The sequence below is a fragment of the Dromiciops gliroides genome, chromosome 1 (genome assembly GCF_019393635.1).
Source record: "Dromiciops gliroides isolate mDroGli1 chromosome 1, mDroGli1.pri, whole genome shotgun sequence".
NCBI classification, from domain to species: domain Eukaryota; kingdom Metazoa; phylum Chordata; class Mammalia; order Microbiotheria; family Microbiotheriidae; genus Dromiciops; species Dromiciops gliroides.
In genome coordinates, this window is record NC_057861.1 from 721963492 (window position 1) to 721989769 (window position 26278).

General features: G+C 37.7%; 1 protein-coding gene across 1 annotated transcript in view; it reads right to left on the reverse strand.

Annotated features, from left to right (window-relative positions):
- Nucleotides 1–5034, reverse strand: part of CHL1 (cell adhesion molecule L1 like) — a 291478-nt gene extending 286444 nt beyond the window's left edge. Inside the window, 1 exon segment of the mRNA XM_043968375.1 lies at nt 4721–5034. The gene's annotated coding sequence lies outside the window, so the exon portion shown is untranslated.
- Nucleotides 5035–26278: the final 21244 nt, after the last annotated feature.

The window sequence follows — 26278 nt, forward strand, 5'->3', positions numbered from 1 at the left end:
GATGTTCTTTTGATCAAAATGCTACCCTAATTCATTATTCTCAACATGAGGCTTATAGGGAGGCTATAATTAACTAACTAGACTAGCAACACTGATAAAATAAACTGCAGTAATTAGTAATGTTTGAGGTGTTAACTGTCCTCCCAAATTAGAGAAGGAAAAAAAAAAGATTCTTTCCTTCAGTTAAAATGTGAGGAATTTTAAAGGGAAAAATCAATATATCTGGATAAATATCTGAATTGTTCACCTCCATTCCCCTTCACTAGTCCTCAGGTGGAAATGAAATGGTGTGTGTTGTGCTAAACATAAGTCAGACAGTCAGTAAGCATTTATTAAGTACTAAGTGCCAGAAACTGTGCTAAGAGCTGGGAATGTTAATGGGGGAGGGAATGAAGCAAGTATTTATTAAGTACCTAACATATATTAGGCACTTTACAAGTATTATCTCATTTGATCCTCACAACAAACCTAGGAGGAAAGGGCTGTTCTTATCCCATTTTATGAATGGGAAGACTAAGGCAAGCAGAGGTTGTTTTTCCCAGTAGCAAGGAAGTAACCCAGGTTGGATTTGAACTCAGGTTCTCCTTGATCTTAGCCCCAGTGTTTAATCTACTTCACCACGTAGTTGCAAAGGCAAAAGAAAAGTAATATAGTTATCCTTTTAGTTTTGTTTAAAATGTCTATGTGCCAGACTACTTGGAAGTAGTGCTAAGATGCTGATGAATAAAGTTGTTTTTTCTTTGAATGAATGCTTAGCACAATATTTTTTTTTTCTTTCTTTCTGGAATGAATAGAAGAAACACATTAGGCTTTCCCTCATCAGCTATTTTAACTTAGCATATTGTATGTAAATCACCATAATAATTGCATTCACTTCAGAATGTGAATTAGTTACTTAGAATGAAACTGTAATCAAAATGTTCATAATTGAAAATATAGCAGTCAGTTTCCATCTGAAAAAAATAACTACGTACACTGATTGAAACCAATAATAGAATGCATCATTGACATCTGTTTTCATGAAGAAACAGGGTTCCTTGCCTTGATTAAACCATAGCATGTCAAGTGGTTTCCCAAATTTGAATCCAGTTCAACTCTATAATTGGTTGTTTCTCTCCTCTCATCTCTACTTTAAGGAGTTATTTTAATGTATTTTTCTGACTGATTTAAGCTGTTCATGGGATAGGTTTTTTTTTTTTTTCTTAAAGAAAAGCACTAAGTAATCTTTAACAACTGTAAAAACAGTACAGACTACTTTGTTCTGTCATCTGTCACAAATCAAAATGAAAAATAATTTCCAATAAGTGAAACATCTATGCCAGGGCTCCTGGGATACAATATTTAAATGATCAAATGAACTAAAGTCAAGCTGTCACATTAATTCTCTCAGATACCTTTTAAACCTCAATTTGAAGATGAAGTCTTCTCTCTGTCAACACAGAATACCTAAACTTTTACCAATAAATAAGCTATTTTATCAGATGTTGAGAGGTGCTCCCCCTAATTCATCCCTTTGATTATGATCCAATTGGTTCAGTTTCAATGTGGAATCTTCCTTTACCCAATTAAAAAAAGGTGAAAGATCTAATATTTTACTTGTCAAATCCTCCACAACATCTCTAAATGACTATAATGAAATGTTTAGGAAAAAAAATACCTATCTTCTGGGTTTGGGGAACAAGAATTCATTCATGACCTGCTATGTGCCACTTACTATGAAAAGTGGCTTAGATCATTATTTACCTACACTGAAATTATTATCAAAGAAATATCTGTATCAAGATATGAAGCTGAAGAGCAGTGGAAAAGGCATATATAAATACATATATACACACATATATAAACATACACACCATATATATGTATGTGTATATATGTGCAAACTTACATACATACATATATTTCTTGTTTTTGTCATCTTTCTGACATTCACCACATCCACATGAATAAACATACAAGATGGAGTTCATATTGAAGGCCTATATATTTCATGAGATCACTGAACTTCAAGGTAGCAGCTATGTTCAATGGGGTATTACATCATGTAATAGACTTAATGATTGAAATTAACTTTACAGAACTAGGAGTATTACCTTCAGCATCTATGCTGAAGAAATCACATACCCAGTGGGCTGAAAAGTAAACACATTTCCTTTTACCAAAAGCCATTGTTTGAAGGCCATGAGGACAATATAACAAGCTGAAAATACCAAGCATCAGATGATGCTACTACCATCCTATTCTGAAGGTCTTTTTTTGTGAAGTGAGCAAAAAATAGCCTGAAATCTGTTTTTAATGAACTATAGTATGCAGAAATCACACTCAGTCAGATTCTTTTTAAATTATCACCCATTTATCTCAATTTACTCCCTAACCACATTGAGGAGCTCACAAGTGCTGATTATATACCACCACACTCTGTGCCACTTTGGGCAAATTCCCTACTGCACTTAAGGCTCAAAATGGGCAGAATGAAATTAAATGTATACCTGAACCAAAGAATATTACCCAAGCCCAGTATTATCCATCAGGGGTGGTTGAAATTAGGCAAACTGAATTTAAAAAGCAGCAAGGAAAAATGGGGACAAGGAAACCTCCCCAACCCAGAGCCCTAGAAAATATCTTTATTGTATTAACTATTTTTCCCCCACCGGTATGCCTGCTCTCAAAGTTTCCCCTCCCTCCCGTGTGCTGAAGCACACTACTCCATGCCCTTCGATGCCAACTTTGCCAGGTCCAGCAGCTTATTCATCTCTATCTGATCTGGCCAGAGTTTTGCCTTATCTGAATGGTCTCCGTGACAGTGACAGATGGTTTCAGAGAAGATAGGGGAGAGGAGACAGAACGGGATGGAGCAGAAGGTGGTTTCCAAAAGAGCCACTGGTGCCAGAGCTCAGCGTCCATGCCTCCCCTCCCCACCAGCCTCTGAAGATGTTCATGGCGCGGGCTCGCGCGCTCTCATGAACGCGGGCGCGTACACACAGGCACAGGAGCGTGCGCCACAGAACACATTCCAAAGCTTCCCAAGTTACCGGGTCCCCAGTGCCTCCTCCTTCATCGCTCCCTGCGGGCTGAGCCTTGCTCGCTTTCCCCCTGGCAGCCAAAGCTGAAGATTTAAAGGGCAAGGTACCGACCAAGCAGCAGGGACTGTGAACGTGGGATTTCCTTGTCAAGTACCTTTTACCCAGCCATAAACGCATCCACTGCGAGCAGTGCATTGTACCAACCTAGATCTCTTCCTCCGGGCCGGGAAAGGGACAGTGGGTGGGTCACCCAGAGCACCTCTCGGCCAGCACTCTACCCCTCCCATCCCTTTCCTTCATTTTTCTATGCTCTCCGGCAAATACAAAAACCTTCTTTGCGCCTTAGCCTCCCCAGATAGCCGGAGGGAGCCCAGTCTGCCCATCTTAGGTCAGACACAGTGCTCCCCAGGCTTTCCTATGTGCCCCCCCCAACTCTCATCTCCCTTTCCCCGCCCCCAAGTAGAAACACACACACACACACACACACACACACACACACACCCCTCTCTCCTGTACCTTGGCCCCCTGGTTGGGCGCTCTCCAGGCACTTGCCCTTCCTTTTTGCCAGCGTTTCTACTTCAGCTCTGCACTCCCTGTTCCTCCGCCACCCCCCCCCCCCCCCCGAGATGCTGGTTATTAGCAGCCCAAGTAATAGTAAGAACAGGAGTTAATTGGATTTTCCACCCCGCCTCCTAGTTGAGAGAGTGCGGCTGGCAAGAAGTGGACAGGGACAGGAACTGCCCCATCCAACAACCCCTCCCCCCTCCCAGGAGCTCTCCAGATTTCTCTCAGATTTCTCTCTCTCTCTCTCTCTCTCTCTCTCTCTCTCTCTCTCTCTCTCTCTCTCTCTCTCTCTCTCTCTCTCTCTCTCTCTCTCACACACACACACACACACACGTCTACATTCACACTCGCATACACTCACCAAAAAAAAAACCGGCACAAAGAGGGAAGAAGGGAACATCCGTGACCGGCATGTCTAGGTCCTTATGCACAGCTTCCAGGGAACCATGGTAACGTGGCGAGCCCCCAGTTCTTCCAAACTCACACATACACACACACACACACACACACACACACACACACACACACACACACACACACTTCTGAGATCCCCTGAGGCTTTTGCCTACTTAGGGGGCACAAAGGATGGACAGTGGAGAGCCCTTGTACTCCACCCCTTCCAGAAAGCTAGAGGACCTGAGGGAGGGCTTGGGGAACCTTGAGGAGAGGCGAACTAACAGTAGCCCCAAACAGTTGTAGGGTTTTAAGGTGGGAGGGGGCTCCACAAGGGTTCCACCATACACCTGATCGACAGGAATATTAACTTAAATTTTAGCAATGGAGGGAGAGGGTTTGGGAGGTTCAGGGGAGCAGGGAGAAAAAGGGACGAATGGAAGGAGGCAGGTGGAGGACCCCGGACACGTTGTCCCCTACTTTGGGAAATACGAACCTTGAGGAGAAGGTGGATTCTACACACACACACACACACACACACACACACACACACACACACACACACACCCTTTTTCAATATTGAGCCAAATCGCCACCTTGTCCCCTATCTTGAGAGAGCAAAGCTTAAGGGATAGAAAGGTCTGGGGACGGAGAGAAATAGCGGGGGGAGGGGGGGGGGAGGAAAGAGGATAGGACTGTGAGTGAGAAAGACCGTCCTCCCCCCATTTCTCCCAACACACCTCATTGGCCTTGCTGGGCGAGATCAGATTCCGTGCCTCCCAAAAGGAAAGTTCTTCTGCCACCCCAGTTGCTCAGGGCAGGGAGGAGGGAAGCTGACTTGCCGGGTTAAGAGCCTCTTGTTTTCCGCTGCTCCTCCTGGGGGAGTAACCAGCCTCTCCCAGGCTGGCAGCACGCGAATCCGTCGGGGAGGCTCCGCCTCACCCCCTCCAGTAGCTGGCACAAGACAAGAAAAGGCAGCTCCTGTCCCGCCTTGTACCCCTCCCTGCCTATCCACTCCCTCTCCTCTCAGAACCTAGGCAGTTTCAGGTCCCTCTCTCCTCTCCTGTCGCCCTCTCTCCTGGGTTTTTCCTCCCCCGCCTTCCCTTTCTGCTTTGCCTCCCACCCCCACCCCCTCTCTCCTTTCCTTTATTGAGCAACCCACTCCCTTTTCTCCCTCCAATCACCCCTACTTCACCAATCTTTCCACCATCCAGTCATCCCGAATTGCCCCCTTTTTCCTGTCTCTCAGGCATTGGTTACTCTACCTTTAGGGCTTTCCTTCATAGGAATGGAGTACAAATGAGTCCTGAACTTTCCCCACCTTTTTTCTATATCTGTATGATCCTACAAGGAAGGACCTTTCCTCTCTTTTGCTGCAAATGAGCTCGTTTGGAGCAGGTGAAAGATAATTCTAGGTCTCCCATTGTTTTTTTTTTTTTCAATGCTTATCCCAGATGGTCTTATATCAATCTTGGCAGGGAAGCTATTGCTACATTTCAGAGGGCAGTACTATCATTTAGCACATATGCATACATACATACACATATATGTATATGTGTGTATACATGCATATATATATACACACATGCATATATACACACATATATTCTCATCAAGGGTGTGGTTTGCTATAACATTTCATATTTTAAAATCTCTTGGCCATTCAGGCAATAAAGGTAATTTTGTCTTTATATTCCAAACTTATAAACCCTCAAATCTTTGAAACTTCCAGAGTCAATATTTTATTATTCATATTACAGGATCTCTGTGTAGACTTAAATCCACCAAGTTCATGTTTTAACCTTGAGAATCTGAGAATTATTGGCACCTAATTATATATCATTGTAAAATATTTTGCTTATCTGAATCAGGCAAGGACATTCATTAAGCACCTACTATGTACTGGCACTTTGTTAAACCCTAGGGATACAAACATAGAGGAAGGGGCAAACAAGAAAATTACCCCTACTCTCAAGGAGCATAAAGCCTAATGGGAGAGACAGCATCCATGTTGCATGGTAAGGTGCTTTTAAAATCTTGAAATCAGTATGGGATTATTTACAAACTTTCATTCTAGAAAGTATTCAAGTCCTTTTTTTTTTTTTGCTAGCAAATACATATACATATACATACACACATATATACATATACACACACATATATATACATATATATACATATATATATACATACATATATATATATATATATATATATATATATATCCTCTTTATCCACTCATTAAAAAGGAAAAAAAAAACACTATCCAGTTTAAGTCCTGAGTGGTTGTTTAAGAAGTCATAGACTTCTAATTTTGACTTCACTGTGTCTACGAGATTGTCCTTCCAATTTCTGTTCTCCTTCAGTGCACTGAACAATAACTATCCTTCAGAAACACGAACAAGCCTGGGAATAGGATTCCAGCATACTGAACAACAGAGAAACCACTCAGAGTCCTGCTTCTGAAGCAAGTGAATAAGAGATTTCAAAAATTAACAAGTGATGTTATAAATGTTAATAATCACTCACCTTGATGGGTGTATTTCCTGCTCACTATGCTAGACAAACTGCAAATGCAAGTGAGGGCAGAATTTGTCCCAAGCTTAAATTTGATTGGGGTGGGGGGGGTAATTTCTTTTCCTGAGGCATAATTATTCATCTGGGATGATTTCTAAAGAGGAAGTTAAGACAGAATATTAAATATATTCCCTACAAAGGGGCATATTATGCCTGTGGGAAAACATTTCCCAATGTCAAACTCTACAAAAAGAAGCTAAAAGTCAAGCTAAGCTTAGGAGTTTAACCACATTCTTTGTAAACAGCCAGAAAGCAATGGGCTCAAGCCTGGTCATGTATGACTGTACTAACAAGGTTCTCTCTGAACTTTGGGTTAGTTTTCTCTCTGACTTATTTGCTTAAAAATAGAACCATTGATTTCTTCCTGAATTCAATTATCCCCCAGAGTGGGAAATTACTCCAATATATAGAAACTCCATAATATGGAAGAATTGAAGTTTTTAATATTTTCTTTTGGGGGTGTTATGAAGATAGAAGGAATGCCCTTGTAAGCCTTTAATGTGTGAGTTAAATGGAGGTGAAGGATGATTTCTACAATACTTGTATACAGCAGGTATAGCTCTGTTCCTGCCTCAGATACTTGCTGTATGACCTTGGACAAGTCATTTAAAATATCTGGGAGTCAATTTCCTAATCTATAAAGGGGGACATACAAACTCTATGGGATCGTTATGAGGGTCAGATGAGATAATGTATGTAAATCATTTTGCAAACCTTGTATTACTCTATTAAATGTGAACTATCCTTTATCATTACTGTCTTCCTTTTCTATTCATATCTTCAGCGCTTAGCACAGCTGTTTACACGTAGTAAGCACTTCAAAAATAATTGATTCATTCATTCATTCATTTTTTTTTATTCCCATTATTCTGGTTGGAAGAAATAAGGGAAAAAATTAAAAAAAACCCATGGTATAGGGGATAAGCATCAGCCTCAGAGTCAAGAAGACCACTACCCAGATTTCTGATACTGACTCAATGACCCTGAAAAAAATCATTGAACTTTTCAGTGCCCCAAGAAACTCTAAGAATAGAGAGGTACAGAAAATTTACTTTTTAGGAGTTACCAAGAACATCACAGGTCCAATATATTGAGTTAGAAAAAAAAAGCCCATTAAAACATCACATTATTAAAAAAAAATTTAAGTGAATGAATAAATAAATAAGGGGGCAGCTAGGTAGCGTAGTGGATAAAGCACTGGTCCTGGTTCAAACCCAGCCTCAGACACTTAACACTAGCTATGTGACCCTGGACAAGTCACTTTACTCTCATTGCCCTGAAAAAAAAATAATAATGTGTATTAGTCACTCTGCTAAGCACTGAAAATACCAAAAGCAAAAAGCCAAAAAAAAAATAGGCTAAGTGGAAAGAAAATAGTAATATCTAATAATAATATTAATAAATAATAATAACATTTAATATTAATATAGTCTTTACTATGTGCCAGGTACCATGTTAAACCTCTTATAATTATCATTTCATTTGTTCCTTGCAACAACACCAAAGAAGTAGGTGATATTATTGATTCCATTTTATAGTTAAAGAGCTGAGGCAAGCAGTGCTTTAAGTGACTTGCTCCGGGTTCACAGCTATTAAGTGTCTGATTCTGGAATTGTACTCAGGTCTTCCTAACTCCAAGACAACAACCATGTATTGGAATGATATATACAAAAAAATAATTGAAGATAAAAGAAGAAGCTACTAAGATTAAGGAGGACTCAAAAAGGCTTCTTGCCCCCCAGTTTGGGAATCTAGTTGTTTGTTGTCCTTTTTTCTCAAAGAGAACTAAAATGGCATCACTAGTTTGGGGTCAAAGTCTAATATGTCAGCCTGTGGCTGATCAGACTAATATGAGCTCAAAAGGTTCTTTCGCTGGTTGGGAATGAATATGAACATTTGGAGTTGAAATGTCTCTAAATTCGCACATTTAACATTTCTTTTGAGCTACAGCAATTCTGCTTCGCTCGTATTTCTTTGATGTGGGAATGGCTTGCCTCCCAGTTCTATGCCAGTGTCTCCTATTTCTCACAAGTGATTTCAGAGCTCTTCAGAAAGACCTTGAGAGTGTCTTGTATGGATTCTTCTGACCTCCATGTGACAGTTTGCCGTGTGCGAGTTCTCCACAAAATAGTCTTTTGGGGAAATATACTTTTGGCATTTGAGCAATACAGCCAGCCCATCGAATTTGGGCTTTCTGCAATAGAGTTTGAATGCTTGGAAGCTCAGCTTGAGGAAGGACTTCAGTGTCCCTTACTTTATCTTGCCAAGTGATCTTCAGAATCTTCCCAAGACAACTCAAATGGAAGCAATTAAGTTTTCTTGCATGGCAGTGGTATACTGTCCAGTTTTCATAGGCATACAACAATGAGGTTAACACAATAGTTCTGTAGACCTTCAGTTCTGTAGGGAGGCTAATACCTTTTCTCTCACCCAATTTTCTTTGGAGCCTCCCAAACACTGAGCTAGATCTGACAATGCATAGGTGCACCTCATTATCTATTTGGACCTCTATGGGAAGTATACTGTGAAGGTCACTTAAATTATACCCAGCATTCAATATTTCTCCATTTATTGTAACTGAGGGTTCCAGATATGGATGGTGTGGTGCTGACTGATAGAGAACCTGTGTTTTCTTGGTGGTAATTGGTAGGCCAAAATTAGAAGAGACAACAGAGAATTGGTTCATACTGTGCTATATCTCAGCATCAGAGGTTTCACTGAATGTGCAATTATCTGCAAACAGAAAGTCATGCACTAGCTCTCTCACTTTAGTTTTGCTTCTAGGCTTTTCAAGTTACATAATTCACCATCAGTGTGATATCTGACTTTGATGCCATTTTCATTTTCCATGAAGTTGTCTAAAAACTTTATGAAAAATAATGATTAAAATCATGGGAGAAAGCACACAGCCCTGCTTTACTCCATTGCGGACTGTGACTGTGTGAGATTATTGTTTGTTATCCAGTACAAAGACAAGCATGCCATCAGGAAACTGATACATGATACTGATGAACTTCTCTAGGCAACCAAATTTTGCTATAATTTGTCACAAGCCCTCATGACTGACAGTATCAAAGACCTTCGTGTACAACAAATGTTGGATGCACATATCTGTTCTGCTCCTGGCATTTCTCCTGGATTTGTTGGGCAGCAAACATCATATCAACAATTCATCGGCCATATCTGAAGTTACACTGGCTTTCAGGTAGATGACCTTCCTCCAAGTGAAAGATCAGCCTATTAAGAAGGACTCTGGCAAGAATCTTGCTGTCAGTGACTAAGAGAAAGGTAACCCCTTTGGTTGTCACAGGCCAAGCTATTTTCCTTTCTTTTGTAGAAATGGACAATGGAGGCATCCTTGAACTCCTGGGTGATAACCTTCTTTTGTCACATAACCCAGAAAATTTTCATCAGCTTTTGTACAAGCAGTGGACCCCCTACCTTATAGATCTCAGCTGGAATAAAATCAGCACCAGGCACTTTGGCACATGAGAGGAGCCTACTAGCATTCAAAACCTCTTCTTCAGTTGGAAGTTTGGCTAGAGTGGAATTGACTTCAACCTGAAGTATATGGTCAATGGCTTCAGTATTAATTGATGTGGTCTTTTGAGAATGTTATGGAAGTGTTTAGGCCACTTCTCCAGGATCATGTCTTTATCACTAATTGATGTTACTCCCTCAACACTAAGTAGTTGAGGTGCACCAGAGATCTTTGGCCCATAAATAGCCTTCAGGGAATGAAAAAATCTCTTTTGGATTGTTACTATCAGAGTAAAACGGAATTTCATCTACCTTCTTACTCAGCCAAGAATACTGTATCTCTCTACATTTTGTTTCCTCTTTACTTTTGATGGAGTTAAACACTACCTTCTTAGAGACAGATGAACTATCTTTCTGGAAAGGCCTGTGGTATTCTTATTTTTTTCATTTAGCAGATTATGATTTTACCCATCATTTTTATCAAACCAATTTTGATACTTGTGACTGTTCTAGCCCAGATAAGTAAATGCAGTGCTGTACACCCAATCTCTGAAAGCTGCCCACTCCTTTTCTATTCCATTACTGCCAACTGAGGGTTGATTCAGCTTTCCCTCCAAGTTAGCAACAAACTGTTCACACTTGGAGAAGTGCTCTAATCTGTTGATATTAAAGTTTCTGGTATTCATCTTGCCTTGGAGCTGCTGCTTTTGTTGAATATGAATGTTTAGCTTGGAAAGCATAAGTCTATGATCAATACAGCATTCTGTGACCCATATCGCCTTAACTCTCCCCTTTCTGTCTTTTCTCCTTACAATGACATAGTCTACTACATGCCAATATTTGCTGCAAGGGTGCATCCATGAAGATTTATTGTGTTTAGGTAAATGGAAGACAGTGTTGGTGATGAGAAGGCTTTGAGGCACATGTCTTCAATATTAAGTGTCCATTGCTATTGTTTCTGACTCCATTCCTCCCAATGACTCCCTTCCATGTCTGGTAGTCTGTGCCTACTCTGTCATTATGGTCACCCAGAATTATAAGCTTATCTTTTTTTTGTCAAATTGATGATGAGGGTCTCTAGGTCTTTGTAAAATTTTTATTTGACCTCATCAGGATTCAACATAGGGGGAGCATATTCACTGATGATAGTGGCATGCCACTTTTCTGCAAGTAGCAATCACATTGTCATGAGGCTGTTGTTCACTCCTTTTGGTAAGCATACAAGCTTATTGACTAGATTAGTTTGGATTACAAAATCTATACCATCTTCATAGTGCTCTGCATTTCTGTGGGCACTCCAGAAAAATGTGTGGTCCTCATTTGCCAGCTTTGTTTCACTCAGAGGAGGTATTTGGATGCAATACCAGCTGAGTTCTCTCTCAACAAAAGCTGTTCATCTTTCAGGTCTACTGGATTTCATGTTGTCCATAATTGGGGACACATTCCATGTATCAATGGTGAGTGGAAGCATATTTATAAAAGGTTTTATGCATTTGTGTGTGTGTGTGTGTGTGTGTGTGTGTGTTTTCTTTGACCACAAGGTAGGATTTCCACCCATCATGGCAAACAGACCAGGGTTGGGTGGAGCAGATGATTTTTAGGACATTTTTTCTAGCCCCTTCTTCACAGTAGGATGTGAACAGTGAGGTCCTTAAAAGGTTGCCCAAACACCAAGGGCTGCCATATCCCAATGGTGCTTTCAGTGAGGTGACCCAATAACCTGGGCTACCTGCTGCTTTATCACTTGTCTCTTGCCACAGGACTTTGAGGTAGGTAAAAATGGTCAAATAGTATGGTATGGGTGATGTCTTTTGATTCGTGCATACATTGGTTTTAAGTGAGGCAGAATCATTCAAAGTTTTCTCTCTTCTGTAAGGGCTAAAATTCTAGCTGTACTGTCTAAAATATCTAATGAGTGGTTACCAATAAATTATAAGCTTTAGCAAGAGTTAGACTTTTAAGCATTTATTAAGGAGAATAAGAATTTGGTGAAGAGAGAGAGAAAGGCCTGAATTCCTCTATATATTAAAGGGAGAGAGCATTCCTATCTCCGCTCTCCACCAGAGTCCACAGGAAAGAGAGTGAGTCAGAGCGCCAGCCTCCCCCTTCTTCCTCCCACAAGCAAACGTCACTTCCTGATGCCAAAGAAAAGACACATGGTCCTACCCTCAGAGGCCCTCTCCTCATGTTGGAGCTTTCCTACAGTAAGTCTCCAACAGGTGGCATCATTCCATTCATTACACTTCCAGAGTCATCAAATCCAGTGGCAAGACAAAAGCCAAGATGACTGGCAATAGCTTAGGATGAAGTAAATGACCCTGGTGTCTTCTGATGTCTAACTTAATTCTAAGTGCTCCAAAGTATCTGCTTCAGCCTCCTTTGTGGCCATTGGAATGGATTGTTCTCATCCACTCATTCTGCCAGAGGAAGTCTTCACATGCTTTGGGTAGACACCCCCTCTAAGTTACTGAAGGGTATGAGACCCCTTGGTTACCCTCAACCTGGTTTAGCCCATCTGCCAAGATGGTTTACAGGGGTAAACATAGGCTAGTTACTTGGAGCCACAGGTGAGTTTATCAGGTGGACGCCAAAGGTGGAAAGCAACCCTGGAAACACTTTGGCAGTCCTTACACCAGAGGGATTAGTCTTCCATGAACACAATACACTTCTGCAAAAAGTGAGAATCTACATAAAACTTGAAGGAAGTGAGGGAAGCCAGGATGTAGAAGTGAGGAGAGAGTTATAGTCATGGAGGAAAGGCAATAGAAATTCATGGAGCTGCAAGATGAAGTGTTCTTTAAGGAGAATAGCATGACTGCTAGAATACTTGGGGTGCAGTAAGGTGAAATAAGGCCGGAAAGTTAAAACAGGGATGAGTTATGAAAGCTTTAGATGCTGAACTCAAAATTATATTTGATCCTAGAGCCAATAGAAAAACAATGGAATTTAGTGAATATGGTAGGGATGCAATGTACTTCCAGTTGAGCTTTTTGATGAGCACTTTGGCAGCTTAGCATAGGGTAGAATAGAGTAGGAGGAGACTTGTGGCAGCAAGACTATTGTAGTAGTCCAAGTGTGAGATGAGGCCGGCCCATACCAAGATTGTGGCAATGCCAGAAGAGAAAAGGGATGAAAGATGAGAGATCCTGTAAAGAAAGAAACAACAGGACTTGGTGACTGATTGTATATGGAGAATGAGAGAGAGTGAGGAGTAGAGGATAACATTGAGGTTTGAGAACTTGGGTGAATAGGAAAATAGTGAAACCTTTAGCTGAAATAGGAAAGCTAGGAAGTAAAGAATGTTGGGGAGGGAAGTTAATGAATCCAATTTTTGATATATTGATTGTAAGATGTCTACTTAGAGATATACAATAGACAGTTTAAAATGTAAGACTAGAGATTAGGAGAGAAATAATGGCTGCAAAAATAAATCTAATATTATCTACATAAAGATAATTGAATCTCTGGAAGCTGATGTGATCATCAAAGAAAAGGAGGGACAAGAGAGAGACAGAGATAGAGACAGAGATACAAAAAAGAGATAGCCATAGACACAGCGATAAGGAAATTTCTAGTAAGAAAGCTAACACGAAGACAGTTTAAATATTGTTACAAAAATGTAAATGTCTCTCATCAAAGAAATGTGATTGGAGGGCATTTGGAGTCTTTCTATATTTAACAATACCTGGATGGCTATCTCTGAGAGAAGACGTGCATGTGTGTGTATCTACATTAATTTTCTTGCTGTTGCTAATATGCAAACATCTTTTCCAGTGATGATCAGCACCAGGGACAAACAGTAAGTCTGGTCTTAGGAATACTAAGAGTCTTATTGATCTACTGGATGAATGAGCTAGGAAGAGGAGAACACTTCCCTAGAAGCCTTGTTTGAATTCTGAAGCATCAATGTAGTTGTTATATGATGAGGAAGATTAGTGTTGTGGGAAAAGCACTGGCTTCGGACTCCCAGAAGTTGGGTTTAAATCCTTCCCCTAGTAGCAGTCACACACTGTGAGACTCTACACAAGTCGCCTAGCACATCTTAGCTTTAGTTTCTTCATCTGTAAAATGACTTTGAGATCTAGCCATCTATAAATCCATGATTCTATGAGGATTGTGGATCTAGAGTTGGAAGGGATCTTAGAAATCAACTAATCCAACACTCTGCTTTTACATATGAAGAAACTGAGGCCAAAGGGATAAGTCCAAGGCCACACATCTCACATGTTAAGCTAAGTCCTTTAACTCCAAATCCACCAGTCTTTCCCCCATACCACTTTGGGCTGTGTGAGTTCTAAGGCGTGTTTCAACTCCTATAAGGTTATGTTTCTTCTGTTGCTCTTTTCTGAATCCTACAGGGTGAATCACACACTTGACAGTGACCCATATCTTCCTCTGATATTCATTAAACTGATGTGCATATTTGCAGAAGATAGATAGGGCATCTCTTAAGCTATTTTCCAAAGGGCAGCAGTTTCTGTCTAAAGCCTCGAAAGGTGTAAACTTATACTTCACAATCAAAAGCCTGCGTATAATAAAACCTCTCCTAGTGAACCTCAAATAAAAGGGGAGGGAGTGTCTTTTATAGCTAGAAGCAGAAGGTGAGAGAGATAGGCCAGAACACTAAGGAATACAGAAGCAGATAAAAGGTAGCTGGAAGCTTAGAGTATTTTGCACCTTTTATTCATTATTTATTGCCTACCCATAGATTGAACCATATTTTGATACCATTCCCAGAACTAGATGTATGAAGAGCGGTACTTCCAAGAATGGCATTACCTTTTGGCAAAGTTGAGTAGCTGGGTAGATGGCATTGTTCCTAGAAAAGCTTTGGAGGAAAAGGGATTTCAGTCTAGTGAAGTCACAGATTGATGGGGCATTTCTTGCCAGTTACTGAATTGTGAAAGGCAGGATATCTTCACCTCCAAAGTGAAGGTATCCTTGAAAGATTATGAGTCAGTCAGTCACCTGCTACTCAGATGTAAAATAAATAAATAAATAAAATTTAAAAATTGAATACTTTATTTCAGTGGGAAATGTTACAACAGGAAAGTCCTAATGCCTCCCCTACTTTGTCTTTAATTGGAAAAGATAGGTATGCATATTGAAACATGATAATACTAGAAAAAAAAGTTTATGCAAAAGATAAAGGAAAATCCTTCCTTCATCCAATGGGTCATTAAAATATGTGGCTGTCCTTTGGGAGGTCATTGAGTCAAGTACTCTCTCTACACTTTAAAAGGAGTAGGTAATTTTATGACCATTGATAACATTATAGTTATGCAGCTAAGATAATGGCAAATGTAATCAAATCTCATGCTTCAGGGCTCTCATTGATTGTGTGTGGGGGTCAGGAAGGATATATATTTTTCTCCTTGTATAGAATGGCACAAGGAACTAGCAAGGACACACCATTCTCCAAGTAATTAGATACCTTAAAAATAGCTCTTTCCATTCAAAGATATAATGAAGGTACATTATAAAACCAGGTTGTGTTACTTTTGTTCATTACCTATATATGAGATGGTATGGGAATTTTGTTTTTCTTTTTCAATGACCAACCACTACATGGTAAATATGAGCAGGCAGTGACACATTATAAATAAGAAATTATAGAAAAGGAACTTTAAAAAGAAAGTGATCCAAGAAATATATGCCTGAAAACAGGTGGGCTGGTTGTTTTCAGAATGAGATGTGATTAATGGAAAGATTCAGGATTCCACTGTTACCTTCTTCATGGTAAGTGAAAGCAAGAAAGGCATCCAAGGTGTCCTTTAGACTTCTTACAGTAAACTTTGGAGGACATGGACCACAGATGCACAGGTTAAGGAGACATGGATGGGTTGCGATTGGCATCATTGGAAAAGAGGCATGAATGAATTCAGAGACCCATTGGAGTATTTATGTTTTCCCAAACACCTTTATGAAGTCAAGGAACTTTTAATCTACCAGAGACTTTAGACCTTGGTTACAACCAACTATCTCCTTTTATAAAAGGAAAATGAATCATAGAAAACAAATTAAGTAATTTATTTAAATTCTAAATTTAATAAGTTCCTCTAAGGAAAATGGAATGATTTATTCAAATTTAAACAACTGTTTAGTGATCACAATGGAACTAGAAACCAGATATTTCAAACCCTATAAAGTGGAATTTAGTGAATTCAGAGTATAAGGCAGCCAGGATCCTCTCTGAAGAGAGCTTTTCTGTTTATAATTCTGCTCTTGCAAGTAAAGGAATGGGTAACATACAAGGGCCAGTCTCTCTCTCTCTCTCTCTCTCTCTCTCTCTCTCTCTCTCTCTCTCTCTCTCTCTCTCTCTCTCTCTCCTCTCCTCTCCTCTCCTTCATCCATATATCAATATAAGCACATATTCATATGCTTAGTTCTCTAAATTATATAACAGGAATAAGAATTGAACCTGAGATTTCATTTGTATAGGTTATTTAGAACTGAGGAAATTCCCTCATACAATGCCTGTCAGTAACTCCTATGCAATTTTGATCTTAGAGAGTTTCCTAGAATACCAAGAGCTTAAGTTTCCTATTTGTGTGACCCTGGGCAAGTCACTTAACCTCTCTTTGAGTCAGTTTTTTCATCATAAAATGGGGGTACCAGGGTTGATGTGAGCATCAAATGTTAAAATAATTATAAAGCAATTAGTACAGTGTCCATATCAGTGATTATTGTTGTTGCTGTTGTTGTTATTGTTATTATTATTAGACTCACCTACCACCATAGCAGGTGTATACTGGAGCCAGAGCTTACCAGTTGACTGTTAAATTTGCATTGTATGGCCTCAGACATGTGCCACTTACTAGCTCTGTGACTCTGGGCAAGTCACTTAACCCCCATTGCCCCACAAAAAAAAATGCACTATGAGCATTTAGATCATGGCGATTGGCAAACACTACAATTCAACACATGGTTTCCTTATTATTTTTTTCTCTTCTTAAGAAAGTGATGGAGAAAATATTAGTAGTACAGACTAAATTTAAGTGTCTTATTTAGATGTTCTCTCCATCCCCCACAGAGAACTACTTATTAAACATTTATTAACATATCACTATCACAATATTTCAGAGGATTTGAATCCAGGTCTTCCTAACTTAGAGGACAGCTTTGCCTACTACATTTACTACTGCGGGACCTTGAATGGGTCACTTAACATTACTGGGTGTAAGTTTCTTCTACAAAACGAGAAGGGAGGGGAATTTATACTAGATGAATTCTAACACTACTTCAAGCTTTAGACTGATGATCTTCTGATTCTATTCTGTAGCTCCTTAGCTGTCTCTTCCTCCTTTTATTCTTTAGGATTTTTTTAAAATCATTGCACCATTAAAGTTTCATTTTTCATGATCTGCTATTTATTCCCCATGTACCATCTTGGCTTATTCAGAATCTCGGGTCATCTCTCATGTGACTTTTTTTGAAAACTGCTTCCTCAACATAGAGAATATGTCACTCAACCATGCCCAGACTTCCTTTCATTGAAGGAAATCATGATGATCCCCAAGATAGTTACCACTGTCTTCTAAGCTTTAAATTTACAAATATTCTTGTCATTTTTAAATTAGGTGCAGACTAGAATCTCTCATTTCTTTCGCTGCCTCCTGGGAAATTAAAAAAGCATTTCAAGAATGTGCTAGATATTCTGCTTTCAGTATAACAAAACTTTTAGCAGACTTCAGGCAATCAGAATTTCTTATCATTACAATTTTTTTTTTAATCTATGACAGTTTTGTGACCGATAATGGAGACATTATAATCCATTTTCTCTATCTGACAGCATGGCCAGCCAACAATGGTATCCCTGGGATTTGTCTGTCCTACACCCAAAGGAGTTATGCTATGTTGTTTTTGAGTCTTTTGTTCAGTTGTGTCCAATTCTTCCTGATCTTGTTTGGGGTTTTCTTGGCAAAGATGCTGGAATGCTTTGCCACTTACTTCTCCAGCTCATTTTACAGATGAGGAAACTGCAGAAAACAGGGTTAAGTGACTTGCCTGGTGTCACCCAGCTACAGGCTGAGGCCAGATTTGAACTCAGGAATATGTCTTCCTGACTCTAGGCCCAGTACTCTATCCATTGTGCTACCTAGCTGCCCTGAATAATACTCTAATCCTCCTCTTAGGCATGGGTATTTCTACCCATGCCTTCCTACTCTGATCCATTTCTATAAGGATTTCTTTAGAATCTCACATTCCACACACCAAGTATCTATAATATCCATTTATGGTCAAAGTTCACTTTATTAATTATTTCTATTCTGCTCATTTTTTCATAAATCATGGTGCTCACAAGCATTATCTCCTTTTTCACAAGGAATTCAGAAACTTGTTTTTATTTTTTGTTGCCTTTCTAAATCTTGTTCTTATCCTTAGTGACTTTAATTTTCAAATTGGCATTCCCTCAAATACCCTGGCCTCTAAGTCATCACTTTCAAACAGACAAAATGTATGACCTTCTCCTCCACTTTATTTCTGGTATTCAGGGATATGGCCACAGATGAAATTTATGCCATTACCAAACTCTCTTCCTTCCATATCCACTCACTATTTAGTATAATTTCTTCTCTAAACACTTGGCTATTACGATAGTTCAAGCCCTCACTAACTCTCACTAAGACAATCATAAAAGTCTCCCAATCAGTATGTTTTTTCCTATCTCTAATATATCCCCTACTCAAATGTTAAATGAATATTCCTAAATGGAGGTTGGATCATTTGACTTCCACACTCAACAAATCTTGAATAACTCCTTATTATCTCCCATATAAAATGTTTTATCCATGTTCCCATGTTTATATTCTAAACAAATGGGTATACTAGCTCTTCCTCAAACTCAACATGCAATTCTTTCTCTCTGTGCCTTGTTGGGGGATCTTGCCCTTTGACAATCTCTTCTTATGTCTGCATCTGAGAAGTGTCAGTTTCTATTAATGTCCATTTCTAGTGTCCCCTCACTGGGAAGTAGCCTCTTAGGAGACAGTAATCCTGCCCTCTTCAAATTATTTTTCATTTACTGATCATGTGCGTGTGTTATTTTGTCAAGAGCTTACTCAACATCTATAGATACAATGTTTTTGATATTGTTATTAATATAGAGTACTATGTCCATTACTTATATATAAGCCTACTCTGAATTCCTAGCATAAATCCTGCTGAGTCATGATGTACAATTAAAAAATATATATTTTGCAATGCCATTGCTAATAATGTATTTAGCATTTATAAAGAAATATTCCTTAAGGAATGATCCATAGATTGTTTTTCTTCTTTGTCTCTCTCTGGGTTAGGTATCAATACTTTTTTTTTTTATATGATAAGAGCAATTTGGGAAGAATTCTTATTTTGCTATTTTGGAGAAAAGTTTATTTATCACTGGAATTAATTCTTCTTGAAGGTTTGATTGAAATCATTTATAAAAAAAATTTGCTTGGGGGCAGGTAGGTGGCACAGTGAATAAAGCACCAGCCCTTGATTCAGGAGGACCTGAGTTTAAATCAGCCTCAGACACTTGACACTTACTACCTGTGTGACCTGGGGCAAGTCACTTAACCCTCATTGCCCTGACAAAAAACAAACAAACAAACAAACAACAACAACAAAAAAAAAAAACCCACATCTGGTTGTTTGAATTTTATTTGGAAACTCAGACATAGCTCCTTCAATTGACTTATTTCTGCAAATTAAAATGATTTAAAGTATGTTTCCTGATCTATTAATTAGGATATTTTATATATGCAGTTATTTATCCATTTTATCTTTTAACCATTTGGTTGACATATAACTAGAAGATTTTAAAAAATTTTATTTGCATTCATAGTTGTTCCTTTTTATTTTCCTATTTTTTCTTACAATTTGGTATTCCTCAGCTTTTAATAATCAGGGTAGCTATCTATTTATTTATTTAAAACATAGATCCAACTTTTTTTCATCAATTCAATGTTGTTTTTCTATCTTTTGTAGCATTTTCATATTTCTTGGTAAAAGTTTATGGGGAATTTTAGTCACTCTATTTTCACAATTTTATATTTCTTTCCAGAATAATAATATATTTTAATAAAAGTATTTTATTATTTTTCCAGTTACATGTAGAAATAGTTTTCAACATTTGTTTATATAAGATTTCCAATTTCAAATTTTTCTCCCCCCTTCCCCTTCCCCCCCCCTCCCCTAGATAGCAGGTAATCCGATATACGTTATATATACATAATAACATTAAACATATTTCTGCATTAGTCATGTTATAAGAGAAGAATTAGAGCATAAAGGAAAAACCTCAAAACAGAAAACCAACATCACAAAAACCATATTCCACAGTTCTTTTTTTTTTTTTTTTTTTGGATTTGGAAAGCTTTTTCCATCATGAGTCCTTTGGAACTTTGTTGTACCATTGGATTGGTGAGAAGAATCTAGTCTATCACAGCTTATCAACACGTAATGTTGATGATACTATGCATAATGTTCTTCTGGTTCTACTCATCTCACTAATCATCAGTTCATGAAAGTCCTTCCAGGATTCTCTGAACTCCTCCTGCTCATCATTTCTTACAGCACAATGGAATTCCTTTACATTCATATACCACAACTTGTTCAGCCATTCCACAATTGGTGAAAATCCCCTCAATTTCCAATTCCTTGACACCAAAAAAAGAGCAGCTATAAATATTTTTGTACATGTTGGTCCTTTTCCATTTTTTAATGATCTCTTTGGGAAAAAGACAGAAAAGTGGTATTGCTGGTCCAAAGGGTATGCACAGCTTTATAGCCCTTTGGACATAGTTCCAAACTGCTCTCCAGAATGGTTGGATCAGTTCACAGCTTCACCAACAATGCATTAATGTACCAATTTTTTCACAGCTTCTCCAACATTTATTATTTTCCTTTTTTGTCATATTGGCCAATCTGATAGGTGTCAGGTGGTACCTCGGAGTTGTTTTAATTTGCATCTCTCTAATCAATAGTAATTTAGAACATTTTTTCATATGGCAAGAGATAGCTTTGATTTCTTTATCAGAAAACTGCCTGTTCATATCCTTTGACCATTTCTCAATTGGGGAATGACTTGGATTCTTATAAATTAGATTTAGTTCCCAATATATTTTAGAAATGAGGCCTTTATCAGAAGTACTGTTCATAAAAATTATTTCCTAGCTTTCTGCCTCCCTTCTAATTTTGCATGCATTGCTTCTGTTTGTACAAAACCTTTTTAATTTAATGTAACCAAAATCATCCATTTTGCATTTCATAATATTCTCTATCTCTTGTTTTGTCATAAATTGCTCTCCTTTCTAAAGATCTGAAAGGTAGAATATTCCTTCTTCTCCTAATTTACCTATGGTATCACCTCTTATGTCTAAATCATGTGCCGATTTTGACCTTATTTTAGTATAAGGTGTCAGATATTGGTTTGTGCCTAATTTCTGCCATACTATCTTCCAGTTTTCCCAGAAGTTTTTGTCAAATACTGAGTTCCTATCCCAGAAGCTGGAGTCTTTGGGTTTATCAAACACTACATTACTAGTGTCATTTACTACTGCATTTCCTGAGCCTAGCCTATTTCATTGGTCCTCCACTCTATTTCTTAGCCAGTACCAGATAGTTTTGATGACTGCTGCTTTATAGTAGAGCTCCAGATTTCGTCCAGGTAACCCACCTTCCTGTGCATTTTTTTTCATTATTTCCCTTGATATTTTTGACTTTTTGTTTTTCCAGATGAATTTTGTTATTATTTTTTTCTAGATCTATAAAATAATTTTTAGGTAGTCTGATTGGTATGGCACTGGATAAGTACATTAACTTAGATAGAATTGTCATTTTTATTATATTAGCTCAGCCTATCCATTAGCAATTGATATCTTTCCAATTATTTAGATCTGATTTGATTTGTGTGAAAAGTGTTTTGTAATTGTGTTCATAGAGTAGCTGGGTTTGTCTTGGCAAGTAGACTCCCAAGAATTTTATATTATCTGCCATTACTTTAAATGGAATTTCTCTTTCTATCTTTTGCTGCTGGACTTTGTTGGTCATGCTGATGATTTATGTGGATTTATTTTATATCCTGCTACTTTGCTAAAGTTGTTAATTGTTTCAAGTAATTTTTGAGTTGATTCTCTAGGATTCTCTAAGTATACCATCATATCATCTGCAAAGAGTGATAGTTTTGTTTCCTCCTTGCCTATTCTAATTCCTTTAATTCCTTTTTCTTCTCTGATTGCTAAAGCTAACATTTCTAGTACAATATTAAATAATAGAGGTGATAATGGACATCCCTGTTTCACCACTGATCTTACTAGGAAGGCCTCCAACTTATCTCCATTACATATAATGCTTACTGATGGTTTTAGGTACATACTGCTTATCATTTTAAGGAAAGTTCCACCTATTCCTAAGCTCTCTAGTGTTTTTATTAGGAATGGGTGCTGCATTTTGTCAAAAGCTTTCTCTTCGTCTATTGAGATAATCATATGATTTTGCTTAGTTTTCTTATTGATGTCGTTGATTATGTTAATAGTTTTCCTAATGTTGAACCATCCCTGTATTCCTGGTATAAATCCCACCTGGTCATAGTGAATTATCCTGGTGATCACTTGCTGTAATCTCCTTGCTAATATCTTATTTAAGATTTTAGCATCAATATTCATTACGGAAATTGTTCTATAATTTTCTTTCTCTGTTTTTGCTCTGCCTGGTTTTGGTATCACCACCATATTTGTGTCATAAAACAAATTTGGTAGAACTCCTTTGTCACATATTTTTCCAAATAATTTGTATAATATTGGAATGAATTGTTCTTTAAATCTTTGGTAGAATTCACCTGTATACCCATCTGGCACTGGGAATTTTTTCTTAGGGAATTCATTAATGGCTTGCTCACTTTATTTTTCTAAAAAGGGCTTATTTAAGGATTTTATTTCCTCTTCAGTTATTCTGGGCAGTTTGTTTTTTTATAAATATTTATCCATTTCATTGAGATTGTTAAATATATTGGCATACAGTTGGACAAAATAGTTCCTAATTATTGCCTTAATTTCCACTTCATTGGTAGTAAGATCACCCCTTTCATTTTTCAAACTGGTAATTTGCTTTTCTTCTTTCTATTTTTTTAAATCAAATTAATCAGTAGCTTATCTATTTTATTGGGTTTTTTTATAAAAACCAGATCTTAGTTTTATTGATTAATTCTTTAGTTTTCTTGCTTTCAATTTTATTCATTTGTCCTTTAATTTTCAGGATCTCTAGTTTAGTATCTAATTGGGGATTTCTAATTTGTTCTTTTTCTAGCTTTTTAAGTTGCATGCCCAATTCATTAATCCCCTCTTTCTCTTTTTTATTCATGTAAGCAGTTAGAGCTATAAATGTTCCCCGAAGCACTGATTTGGCTACATCCTATAGATTCTGATATGTTGTCTCATTATTGTCATTCTCTTGGATAAAGTTGTTGATTGTTTCTATGATTTGTTTTTTGACCCACTCATTGTTTAGAATGAAATTATTTAGTTTCCAATTGATTTTCAGTCTACCTTTCCATGGCTCTTTGCATCATGATCTGAGAAGGATGCATTTACTATTTCTGCCTTTCTCCCTTGGACTATGATGGTTTTGTGCCCTAATACATGCTCAGTTTTTGAAAATGTGCCATATTCTGCTGAGAAAATGTATATTCCTTTCTATCCCCATTCAATTTTCTCCAGACATCTATCATGTCTAACTGTTCTAGTATTCTATTCACCTCTTTCACTTCTTTCTTATTTATTTTGTGGCTAGATTTATCTAATTCAGAGAGGGAAAGATTCAGATCCCCCATTAGTAAAGTATTACTGTCTATTTCCTCTTATAACTCATTTAACTTCTCCTCTAAGAATTTGGATGCTATACCACTTGGTGCATACATGTTTAATATTGATATTACTTCATTATCTATAGTACCTTTTAGCAAGATGTAGTTTCCTTTCTTATCTCTTTTAATGAGATTTATTTTTGCCTTTGCTTTGTCTGAGATAAGGATTGCTACCCCTGGTTTTCCTTTTTATACAACATTTTCTATTTTGTCTTTTGTAATTGTCTTTATTTATCTCTTTTAATTTTCAGAATTTCTGTTTTATTGTTTAGCTGTGAGTTGTTTTTTTAATTAAAACTTATAATCTTAGAATGTTGCTTTGGGTACGAAGAGATTAATTAATTTGTTCATAGTCATTGTCAGTATATATAGGGGGCAGGACTTTAATCTATGCCTTTTGGAAAAACAAAATAACAAAAAACCTATCTTCTACAATATGGTGCCTTGCTAACAGTATGGGTTTAATACATAAATGGCTAATTGAATTTAAAGTCTCAGCTTCCAGAACTTTTACTCATCCCCTCAGGACCTTTTCCTCATTCAAATTTTTTTAATTTTTTTTTTTTTTAGTGAGGCAATTGGGGTTAAGTGACTTTCCCAGGGTCACACAGCTAGTAAGTGTTAAGTGTCTGAAGCTGGATTTGAACTCAGGTACTCCTGAATCCAGGGCCAGTGCTCTATCCACTGTGCCATCTAGCTGCCCTCCTCATTCAAATTAACTTGTATTAAATTAACCTGTGAATTGTTTGCAATGCTTGCCCCACCCTTTCTTCCTTTTTTTTTTTTTGAGGGGCAATGAGGGAGAAGTGACTTGCCCAGGGTCACACAGCTAGTAAATGTCCAGTACAGTATTTCCATAAATTATGTGGCTTAGAGACTGAGGACAGTGAAACGTCAATTCCTCAACATGGGAGGAAGCCAGGACAGCTTTGAGGTATAGTGACAAGAATAAGTGAAATCAATGGGGAAGGAATCAGAAATTGAGCAACAGAGAAATTAATAGAAGGATAAACAAAACACAATGTAATAATAATTACCAAAGACCTCAGGAGGAACAAAGATCAACATGATAAACAGATAATCTAGCTGGGAAGATTAATGATGATGAGGAGGAATATGTACTCTGGATCAAGTAAAATAACCTAGACATCTATAGATAAATATTTCAAGGCAAAGGAAAATAAGTCAACACCTAACCAACCAAAGATACTCATCAATTCTCAAGAGAGCATGGAAAGACAGCAGGATGTTTTCAAATAGTTTAAAATAGAAACAAGAATTCTGAAAGTATTATATATTCCTTAGACAGTAACAATAATCATTAGAATAGGAAAAACAAACAACCAAACTTGAATCCATGATGGCAAACCTCAGGAAAGAAACCAAGAGAAATTGATTTGCAACACAAAGAAAGACTTTAAGGTCCAGGAGAGGTTAATGAACATTCACAATGTCATGTCAGAACTGGGCCCTGAACTGAACTTCTAGGACTATAAACCCTTTATTTTCCCTTGAAATATAAAGGGCTTCTTTGAACATGTTTGTAATATTTATTGTTTAATGGCAAAGCTTTGAAACGTGACCACATTTATGAATAAATTAACATTGTTTTTCTCTATCAGATTCTATTTATTGGTACAGCAATACTTTGTTGTCTGGTTCCAGTATTTCAGGGAAGTGGTTTTTTTTGTTTGTTTGTTTTTTGTTTCTTGGTCTCATTTTCTGAACTATAATATTCATGTTTTAGGGAAAATATGTTAATATTCAACATTTTCCCTCCACATTCTACTTTTTTTTTGAGTGAGGCAATTGGGGTTAAGTGACATGCCCAGGGTCACACAGCTAGTAAGTGTCAAGTATCTGAGGCTGAATTTGAACTAAGGTCCTCCTGATTCCAGGGCCAGTGCTCTATCCACTGTGCTATCTAGCTGCCCCTCCACAAGCTACTTTAAAGATCCATTATTATTGTTTATATAGATCTAACATTATTTTGCTTTGATATTGTTCTGCTAGTCTTCCATTTCTGAAATTTTGAAATGCAAATCTGTTTTTGCTTTTTTAAAGTATCTACAAATTTGAACAGATTTCATATTCTGTTCTCAGATTTGTCAATCTGTCAATTAGTATTTATTATACACTTAATGTGTGCCATGTTTAGTGCTGATATGTGGTGATACAAAGAAAAGTAAAAGATAAAAATTAAATAAAATATTAAAAATCCTATCTCACAGAGCTCCCAATCTAATGGGGAAGATATTAGGTAAATAATTGTGGACATACAAGGCATTTAGAGGATAAATTTGAGAAAATCAATAGAGGGAGGACAGTAGAACTAAGGTGGATTGGGAAAGCTTTCTTGTGGAAGTAGAGGTAGCTAAGGAATGTAGGAAGCAAA